This window comes from Buteo buteo, unplaced genomic scaffold (assembly GCF_964188355.1).
Source record: "Buteo buteo unplaced genomic scaffold, bButBut1.hap1.1 HAP1_SCAFFOLD_113, whole genome shotgun sequence".
Taxonomy (NCBI): Eukaryota; Metazoa; Chordata; class Aves; order Accipitriformes; family Accipitridae; genus Buteo; species Buteo buteo.
The window spans coordinates 71946-81823 of NW_027439277.1; the positions used below are offsets into that span (position 1 = coordinate 71946).

General features: G+C 52.0%; 1 long non-coding RNA gene across 2 annotated transcripts; it reads left to right on the forward strand.

The window, feature by feature from the left end:
- Positions 1-964: 964 nt before the first annotated feature.
- LOC142028038 (uncharacterized) lies at positions 965-8834 on the forward strand. 2 transcript variants are annotated; one of them, XR_012649361.1, is made up of 3 exons: positions 965-1094; positions 1908-2049; positions 8263-8834. It is a non-coding gene; the product is annotated as an uncharacterized LOC142028038 (long non-coding RNA). The 2 variants fall into 2 exon arrangements; XR_012649360.1 differs by lacking the exon at positions 8263-8834 and adding an exon at positions 7011-7227.
- Positions 8835-9878: the final 1044 nt, after the last annotated feature.

Consider the following 9878-nt stretch of genomic DNA (forward strand, 5'->3'; position numbering starts at 1 on the left):
TTCCGCAGACGCCGCTCGTTCCCCGCGCCGCTGCTAACGGCACCCACGTTCAGGGAGACTCGAGAACATGGGAGGGCCAGCTTGCTGCCCTCACGACAGGGCTCGGGGGCTGCCTGCGGCTACAGCACAGGCTTCAGGGGAGGGGCTGGAGCTGGGGGCAGCCGCACGGGCCGAGCGGGGCCGGGGGAAGGCGCCGGGGGAGCTCCGGCGACTCGGGGAGGCGCCCGCTGGCCGCGCCTGGGGGGTGCCCGCCTCCGTCCCCTCTTCCCTTCTATCGGCTCTCGGGGAACTGCCTGGCGCTGCCCTGGCCCGGCTCGCCTCCGGCGGACCGGGAGCCTGCCGCGGCGGCCGCTTCGCAGCTTCCCGTCCCGCCAGCGCCCGGCGGCCAGCGGGCAGGAGGCACCCCCCCGCCCCCGCCCCTGCCCCTGCCCCTGCCCCCGCCGGAGGGGATCGCTCGCCTCACCCGCGGTCCCGGCGCTCGCCCGCTGCCGCCCAGACCCGCGCCCTGCGCGCCACCACGCTGCACCCGGACACCGCGCATGCGCCGGAGGGGCCGGAGCCGACGAGCGAACGCCGGGCTGCCCCACGCGCAGGACGGCGCATGCGCCCGGGTCGCGCGTCCGCACGGCTGGTCGGGGAGCGGGTGCAGCGGGAAGCCCGCGGAAAACCACACGAAACCGGCAACGCTCCTGCGTCTGACCTGGTCGGACTCCGGGGGCCGCGGCGGCAGCAAGGACTACGCCGCGCCCGAGAGCCACGCTGCCGCCCGGCCGCCGAGTCCGCGAAAACTACAGCTCCCGGCATGCCCCGGGAGGCAGCCCGCCCTGCTGCCTGACCCCGAGGGGAAGCCGCTTCCGTTTCCGCCCACCCCCACGCCGGCGCAGCCGCAGTTCCCGCCGAGCCCCCAGCGCCGCTCCGGGCAGCTCCGGCGCGCTTTCGCCGCCCGGCTCCGGCACGGCACCCCCCCCGCCCGGCTCCGGCTCCGGGCAGCGGCCGCCGCCGCCGCTCCGTGCGTCCCACACAGACCCCGCCGTCCTCCTCGGGGCTTTCCCCGGAACCCGCCGGCCGGCTGCGCAGCCCCGCCACGGGGCCCGGTGAGCACCCCCCCCGCGCGCGCACGTGGTCCCAGCCGCCCTGCGCCCCCCCCCCCCCCCCGCGCGCACTTGCTCCCAGCTGCCCTGTGAGCGCACCCCCCCCCCCGCGCGCACGTGGTCCCAGCCGCCCTGCGCCCCGCCCCCCGCGCGCACTTGCTCCCAGCCCCCCTGTGAGCCCCCCCCCCCCCGCGCGCACTTGCTCCCAGCCCCCCTGTGAGCCCCCCCCCCCGCGCGCACTTGCTCCCAGCCCCCCTGTGAGCCCCCCCCCCCGCGCGCACTTGCTCCCAGCCCCCCTGTGAGCCCCCCCCCCGCGCGCACTTGCTCCCAGCCGCCCTGTGAGCCCACCCCCCCCCCCGCGCGCACGTGGTCCCAGCCCCCTGTGAGCCCGCAGGGCTCCCCCCCGGCCTCTGCACCGGCGGCCCCCACCTCCCCCGGGCCACCCCCGCCTCCGACGTTCGCCGTCCGAGGGGTGCCCGGCCCCGCTCACCTTCTCCCGAGGGGCAGCCGCAGCCCGGCCACCGCTCCGCTCCGCTCCTGCCTCGGCTCCCACCGGCCCCGCCCCGGCCCCTCCCCCGGCAGCCCCCCCTTTCCAGGGAGGGGACGGCCCCAGCAGCCTCACTGCCCGCACCTGCGGCTCCTCCAGCCCCGGCCCGCAGCTGGGGGACCGAAACCCGGAACAAAACTTCTCAACACCCATGGGAAGTTAAGCAGCAGGCACTTCCTCGATTGAATGAAAGGTGGCAAGAGTCATCTCATTTGGAAGGGGTGTTAACTGGGGTCAAAATACAGATTTGAATACCCATCTTATTTTAGTTCTAAGACTTGGCGATTGCCAGGTATCATCTTCTCCATTTACCCGGGTCCACCAGCGAGGCCACAAGGGAGATTTCTTCCAGAGAGAGGAGAGAGTTATTAAGGCTGAAGTCCACGATTTGCCTTTCTCCTTCATGAAAAGGTGAGTGGATCATATATCATCACTAGTCACCCAAACAGTTAACCCTGAACTTTTCACCTGTCCTTTAATACAGTCAACTCCAAGCTAAATGTTTTCCGTTATTAAGAGGCGACCAAAGATCATGTAAAATATTATTATACTTTCTACAAACACATCCCCATCTGAGAGCTTTAGCTACTAGAGAAAGTCGTTGGAGTTTGGGGTCAGAGGAGCTGCAAGTATAAACCTTCATTCAGCTCTGTTTAGGATGTGTGATTTTTCTCTGGTTGTCTAAACCAGTCTAAATTTCCATAGACGGTCCCGACTCTGGGTGGCTCTAACAAGGATCCTGGAACTCCAGGAAATTCTAAACATCGTTTTATATTTTAAATATGATCCCAAGTTCCTTCCTGCACTTGTCGCTACGGTTTTGGCAACTGACAGCCCCAAGGGCTGCCTGTACAAGTTTCTCCCGAAGGGCGAGTAAATTAATTCTTTTGTCCATGAGGTGGATGGTTTGGTAATGTTATAATTCACAACGCTCTAATTCCTTCTTTCAAATTTAAAAAAAATAATTGCCTTTTAAATCCATCCCATTTAATTTGCTAAAATGATTCTCATTGTTCTGCATCTTTTCTCAAGTTTTGGTTAAATTCAATGTCAGTATTCTCCACGGAACTAGATTTTCATCGGACTTTGGAATCGGAAGGCAGGCTGTTACTGAGGTTCAATTTTGTGTCTTTACAAAACTTTGAATCAGTTACAAAACTAGATTTTTGGTTTTTTAAACCAAATTACAAAAACGGTTAATATCAAGATTAACACAGCTCAAACAATAATTGTTTCATTTTGTTTATCTCATGTTTGGAACCCCTCAAAAAAAAATACATACACCCTCTAAACACACAAAAAGATTATTGCCCTCGACAATATTCCTAATAGCAACCCCAATAGTATAAACTTTACACAGCTGTTTTCCCAAATAGATAATGTGAAACTTACTTATAGATTTTCAGTTTTAAAGGGCCAGTTTCTTTAGACTTCCAATTTCTTGTTGGTGCTTTCTTTATTCTTGAATAATGAAGCCAAGGTTCTTCTCCCAGACCTCTACCGCTATAAGGGTTGTTAAAATGACTCGATACGGTCCTTTCCACTTCTCAGTGATTTTACATACATTCAATCTCCTGGTCGGAAGGGATGCGCTGCTACGTCCAATTCTAAGGGTCCAGCTGTGGAGACATACTGACAAAGTTCTTGAAAAGAATTGCTTAAAGAAATCATAACACCTTTTAAAAACCTATCTCCAAAGGCACTCAAGATACTCAGAACATAGGACTCTTGATATGGTCTTTCATAAAACATTTCATAATGACTTAAATTTTCTTTCTCTTCTGGCTATACTCTGATTCTTAATAGAGCCATGGGTAATGCTTTAACCCACGTGAGGAGTGAGGTTTCCTGACAAATTTTACTCGACTGTTGCTTAAGGGTATAGTTCATTCTCTCTCTCTCTCTCTCTCCCCCCCCCCTCTCTTCCCCCCCCCCCCCCCGCTTGTGGTCTGTATGGGGTGTGATAGTCTCAATCTATAGATAATACTTTGCTCAGCTTGTCTCATAATCTTTGCTATAAAATGAGGGCCATTGTCAGATGACATTCTTACAGGCACCCCACATTTTGGTATTATCTCTTTGAGCAAGACTTTGACTACTTCCCTTGCTTTCTCGGTGCGACAAGGGAAAGCCTCGGGCCACCCAGTAAAGATATCAACTAAAACTAGGATAGATCCTTCTTTTCAAGGCAATTCTATAAAGTCAATTTGCTAATATTCTCCTAAAAAATTTCCTTATTTCATAATCCCAAAGATGATCTTATTACTGATTCGGGGACATTTTTATATATAAGTTTCACATCCGCTTCTAATTGTTTAAACAATCTTTGTCGTATTTCACTTTCTGTTCCCCGATATACTTTGTGATGTTCAGCTCGGGCAATTTCTCTTATTATTGTGGGTGGGACTATTATTTGACCTGTCGGTGTTACAGCCTATCCTGTTTCATTTTGTTAGCCTGCAATCTAATAATTAATTCTTCATCTTTTTCGTTATAATTTGGAGTTTCTTTAGGCAATTTTATACTTTTCTCTGGAACTAGTGCTAGGATGCCTTTTTCCGCAGCCTCTTTAGCAGCTTTATCGGCCAGTCGGTTACCTGCGTTCGGACCGGTCTTACCTAACTGATGTGCTTTACAGTGCATTATCGTGACTGCTGTTGGTTTTTGAATGGTTTCTAACAATTTCAGTATTTGTTCTGCGTGCTGAATGGTGGTTCCTTGCGCGGGCAACGGTCCTCTTTCTCTCCGTATCGCTCCATGCGCACGTACTACTCCAAAAGCATACTTTGAGTCTGTCCAAAAGTGTTGACTCGCTTTCCTTGACTTAGTTCCAGAGCTCGAATGAGAGCTATCAATTCAGCCTTTTGGGCAGATATCGTCGAAGGCAAAGTTGGCAACACAATTACCTCCTCAGTAGTTATTGTCTATCTTGATAAACGTTTTCCTTCACAGATGGAACCGCTTCCGTCGGCATACAGTTCCCAATCTGTTTCTTCTAGCGGCACATCTCAGAGATCCAGTCAGCTGGAGTAAACTCTTTCGATTGTCTGCAAGCAGTCACGTTCCAGTTCTCCTCCTTTAACTTGATCGGTTGTTGAAAACGCAACAGGGTTAACGGTGGTAGTAGCGTTTAGGTAAACATCATCTTGTTCCAGCCACACCACTTGGTATTTCAGCATCCTGCTAGGGGATACCCAATGCCCCCCTCTCTGTTTTAGCACAACAGTTATCATATGGGAAACGTACAGTAATCCTTTGTCCTCTAATCCTTTGTCCTCAGGTGAACTTACGAGCTTCCTGGATCAGTAGCACAGTTGCAGCGACGGCTCTCGGACGACCAGAGCATCCCAGACTCACATTACCTAATCGCTTCGAGAAGTAGGCCACAGCTCGCCCACTTGGCCCTACGTATTGGGCCAGGATACCCAGAGCTATACCTCTTCTTTCACGAGCAAAAAGTTCAAGTGTCTTCTTTGTGAGATCTGGCAGGCCTAGGGCTGGCACCCCTCTTACAGCCTGTTTCAGTTCTTGGAAAGTAGCTTTCTCGGCATCGGTCCAATCCATCGTTTGAGGTTTTGAGCTGCTCCTATAAAGGTCGGGCCAGCAAGCCACAATTTATAATCTACAGGTGACACCACTCGACCATTCCCGGCAACGCTCGTCATTAATTTTTTTCGTCTTAGGTTCGGGGAGACGACAAATTGCCTCTTTTCTCTCAGTTCCCAATTGTCTCTGTCCTTTTAGGATTTTAAAACTCATTTAAATAAGTTTCTTCTTTCTGGGTTATTTGGGTTTTTTTCTTTTGACGCTCGATATCCACCGATTCCCCAAAAGTTCAAAAAGTTAATAGTTAGCTTTGTGCATTGTTCTTCCGTCTCAGCTACAATTAACAGATCATCCATATATTTCAGCAAGATTTCTTGATTATTTTCTTTCTTCCAAATCTCTAATTCTCGTGCCAATTGATTTCCAAAAATGGTAAGACTATTCTTAAAGCCTTGAGGCAAGACTGTCCGCGTATATTGTGTTTTTCTCCCAGTCTCAGGATTTTCCCATTCCAAAGCAAAAACCTCTTGACTACTGGGATCCAAGGGAATACGGAAAAAGGCATCTTTTCGGTCTAACACTGTGAACCATTCTTGTTTCTCCGTTAGGGTTGCTAACAAAGTATAAGGATTTGCTACTACCGGATGAATATCTTGTACTATTTGATTTATTGCTCTGAGGAGGTCTTGAACTAATCTACCATCTTTTTCATTAGCCTTTTAACAGGCAAGATCGGGGTGTTATATCTGGATTCGCATTCTATTAACAATTTGTATCTTAAAAATGTTTGTATTACCATTGCTAACCCTTTCCGACTTTCCGGTCTCAGGGGGTATTGTTTAATTCTTACCGGATTCCATCCTGGCTTTAAATCAACTCTCACAGGTTCTGCTTTTTGGATTTACCAGGAACTTCCCAGTCCAGACAATTGGAATTACAGCATTAGACTTTGACTGGTATAATCTTCTGCTTTCGGTAACCATCCTGTTAACAACAAAGCCACTGCTTCGATACGTTTAGTTTCTGGAATTGAAGTTTTAATCTCTCCATTTTTTAATTTAACTTCTGCCTCTAAGTTCTCAAATAGATCTCTCCTTAACAGGGTTTTAGGAGAATCTGGCACATACAAAAACTGCTGAGTGACCCATTGCTTTCCTAATTTCATTGTTAAAGATTTAAAGAAGGGTCTAGTTTCTCGTTCACTTGTTGCACCGACACCACCAATTTCTTCAAAACTTAACTCTCCCTCTAAGGTATTTAAAACTGAAAAGGTGACTCTAGTGTCAATTCAAATTCCATTTTCTGTTCTCCCGGTTTAGCTGTAACCAGAGGTTCTGCTGGGAGACTCCCCGTCAGATACGTTCACTTAAAAAGAACAAATCTACCTATGGCACTTTATTCCATTTACTCTCTCTCTCCTACAAAACAACAGTAATTGCAATATAGTATTGTAACTCAAAGTTCTGTTTGTTTACCATTTTTCCTGCAATTCACCCCAATGTGCCAATAAACGTCCCAACGGTGATGGTTTTGGTAACTTTTCATCAGCGGTTCCATTTCCTGCACTCTTATTCTTAAACAATTTTGCTGATGCCTTTATACTTCTATACATTCAAATACCAAACAAATGCAAATGACAGTTGTCCCAAATAATACACAAAGTCCAACCCAGCAATAGCTTTCGCTTATGACTTACGGGCAGACGCCTAGGCTTCCACTGCAGACGGGTACCCTCCAAGCCCCAACCCTGCGAAGCTTTCGCCGCGCCTCACGGGCAGGCTTTCCAAACAAATTCCAAAGCAGCGGCGCCTTACCTTTTTTTCCAGGGAACGCTGCGAGGAGCTTTGCGAGTCGAGGGTGACGGTTCTCCCCGAGAATACCTCGGTGCCGGCCGGAGTTCGATCGACACTCGATCTCGTCCAGTCTCACTCGCAAGGTCCCATCTGGGTCGCCAAAACCGTTCCCGAAATCCGGAATAAAACTCCTTAACACCAACCTGAAGTTAAGCAGCGGGCACTTTGTTTATCGCAGCGCTGGGGACACGGGGGATCGCTCCTCCAAAGGCGTGTCCCGCTTAGTATCAAAATCCATCAGTTTTTACAGACTTTTCCTGTCAGGTCATTGTTACCTAAGCTCCTTCCGTAAAAATGCATACTATGCTCGTTCTTAAATTTAACCTTTATAATGATCGGTCCTTTGATTATATAACCTTATCAATATTCTTATTTAAAAACAATCATTGGTCAGTTACACTTAGCTCTGCTGACTGGCATCTTCGATCCTCAAATGGAGATGGGAAGGGTAAGGGGGTTTCCAAGCAGCAAACTGGCGTCCCCGACGGTTTCCTTAGTTTCCTGAAACAGAAGGTAGGAGAACCAGTAACTTCCTGGTGAGGTTTCTAGGGTTAGCTCTTTCAAACTTTAACAATATTAAGGTTCCTAGAGTCACGCGTAACACAGCTCCTCCTAAAGTTTCTATGGCTACGTTTCAAACTTAACGATCCTATACGTTATGCTTCACAATTTTACTTCTTAATCAAACCTAACTCTTCTATGTGATTAAATTTTGATTTCTTTACCGGAATATTTGCAACAGCTGGAGCCCAGCAGGAACAGGGGGGACACGGCCCGACCCCCCCAGCGCCTCACCTCCTCCTCCCCTGGGCTCCCTCACGGCCCCTCCACTCGTGCAAAGGGAGCGCAAACGCAGCCCGGAGGGCAAAGGGGACGGGCGGACAGCGTTTATTCAGTCAGTCGCGTGCCTATCGAGTCCTGCCAGCGAGTCTGCTCTGGGGCTCGGGGCGCCCCCCGGCGCTCCCTCTGCCCCTCGGACACCTCTGATAGCCTATTTCCATACATTCTGTATGGCACGTCTAAATATTGGGATGGTTTTAATATTTTGTACCAGCTGTGGAAACTGGTTTGCTGCTAGGTGACTGCAAAAGTGAGATTTGGTAAATAATTATTAGAAATCTTACACTAACACTACGATTGAAACAATAGACAAAAGTATAGCCAAGCAATCGACTAGCAGAGGTAGGTACTCCTAAGTTTTGCAGTTCTTTGCTCTTATGACTAGATGTTCCTGTACGCTGGATGAGAACAATGCTGAAACTGACCACGTGTGATTGAACCTGCGTTAAGCTTCAAGATCAAAGAACAAGGACAAGACTAAAGACTTCGAGGACAGCCAGCAAGAACTTCAGATGGGTCGGTGGTTGCAAAAGCAGCCCTTCGTCTCAAATGGATCCTTCATTGCACGTGATCGGACGTAGGCAGTACTATGATAATCGGTTGCCGTCGTTTTTATGTATATGTATACTAATCTGATTAACATGCAATTAGTTATTCTGTATAACCTGTTTGTGCTAAAGCTGTGGCATGCACGCTAGGTGGAACTATCCCCCGTGCAGCCAGCGCTGCAATGAAGAATGCCTGCTTTCTAAAACTCCAAAGCGAGTCTTAGGGAGTTTCTTCGACCGGCTTTTCAGTATCAGGGGTACAAGGGAGGAAAGGAAAAAAAAAAAAAAAAAAAAAAAAGGCAGCGGTGTGGGAAAGAGAGGGGACCAGGGGAAGGGGCAGGGAGGGACCAGAACGCGGAAGAGGGGAGACAGGGCCCCGAGGGCCCGGGGCTCACCACAGCTCTTGGCACTGCCAGGAGAATTTGCCCGTTGAGACGCTTCTTTCTGCTCCTCTCCCGCTCCCCTCCTCTTCTGTAACTCCGGCGGCGCGGCCGTCCTCCCCCTAGGAGAACACGCGTCTCATAGGTCTTGCGAGACGAGGCCTCCTAGGCACGGAGCCTCGCTCGCTCGCACACTACGTGGCCGTACCGCACCGTCGGTGCCGCATCCGGACCCTGCGGTGCACCTCGGCGGTCTGACCTGCTGCGGACTACGAAGAGGGATCCTTCCACACGCGGAGAGGCAGGCTCTCTCTTGCCTGCAGCGGGAGGCAGCTGCCGGCCGGCCAGCCTTCCATTTCTTCTTCTCTACCTTTCTCTGGCCTCTCCAGCTTCAGCCGCAGCAGCTCCTGCCCGCAGCCGGTAAGCGCCCCGCCTGTCCCTTTGTGCTCCCGCGCCGCGAGGAGAGGGAGGCCGGGCAGAGACAGCCCGTGCGAGCTTTCCTTGCCGGCGGCGTTTCCTTACCGGGAGGAAGCAACGAGCGCGGCGGCACCTCCCGCCGGGGCCGCATTACCGTTACCGTCGGACGGCACGTGCAGGACCGCGGCAGCCCCGCGCACTCGCAGCCTCCGAGCTGCAGTACCGAACATTGGTCGCGGGGTGGCAGCGGCGAGCGCTTGGCACAACGCGCCAGCGCGCATGGGCGGCACCCCAGCTGCAGTACCGACGTCTGTTCAACAGGTGGCGGAAGAGAGCGCTGGCGAAACGCGCCGCCACCGCGCGTGCGCGGCTCCGCGCTGCTGTACCGCGTTTCGGTTGCTAGGCAACAGCAGGAGGGCGGCAAAAGGCGCCACCGCGCATGCGCGGCTCCCGACCGCCAGGGCCGCGTTTTGGTTGCCAGGCAACAGCAGGAGCGCCGTCAACCGCGCCGCCGCGCATGCGCGGTTGCCGAGGCGCCATGTCGCGTTTTGGTTGCCAGGCAACAGCGGCGAGCGCCGTAAAAACCGCAGCGCGCATGCGCCCTTGCCGAGCTGCCGTAACGCGTTTCGGTTGCTAGGCAACAGGAGCAGGCCGTA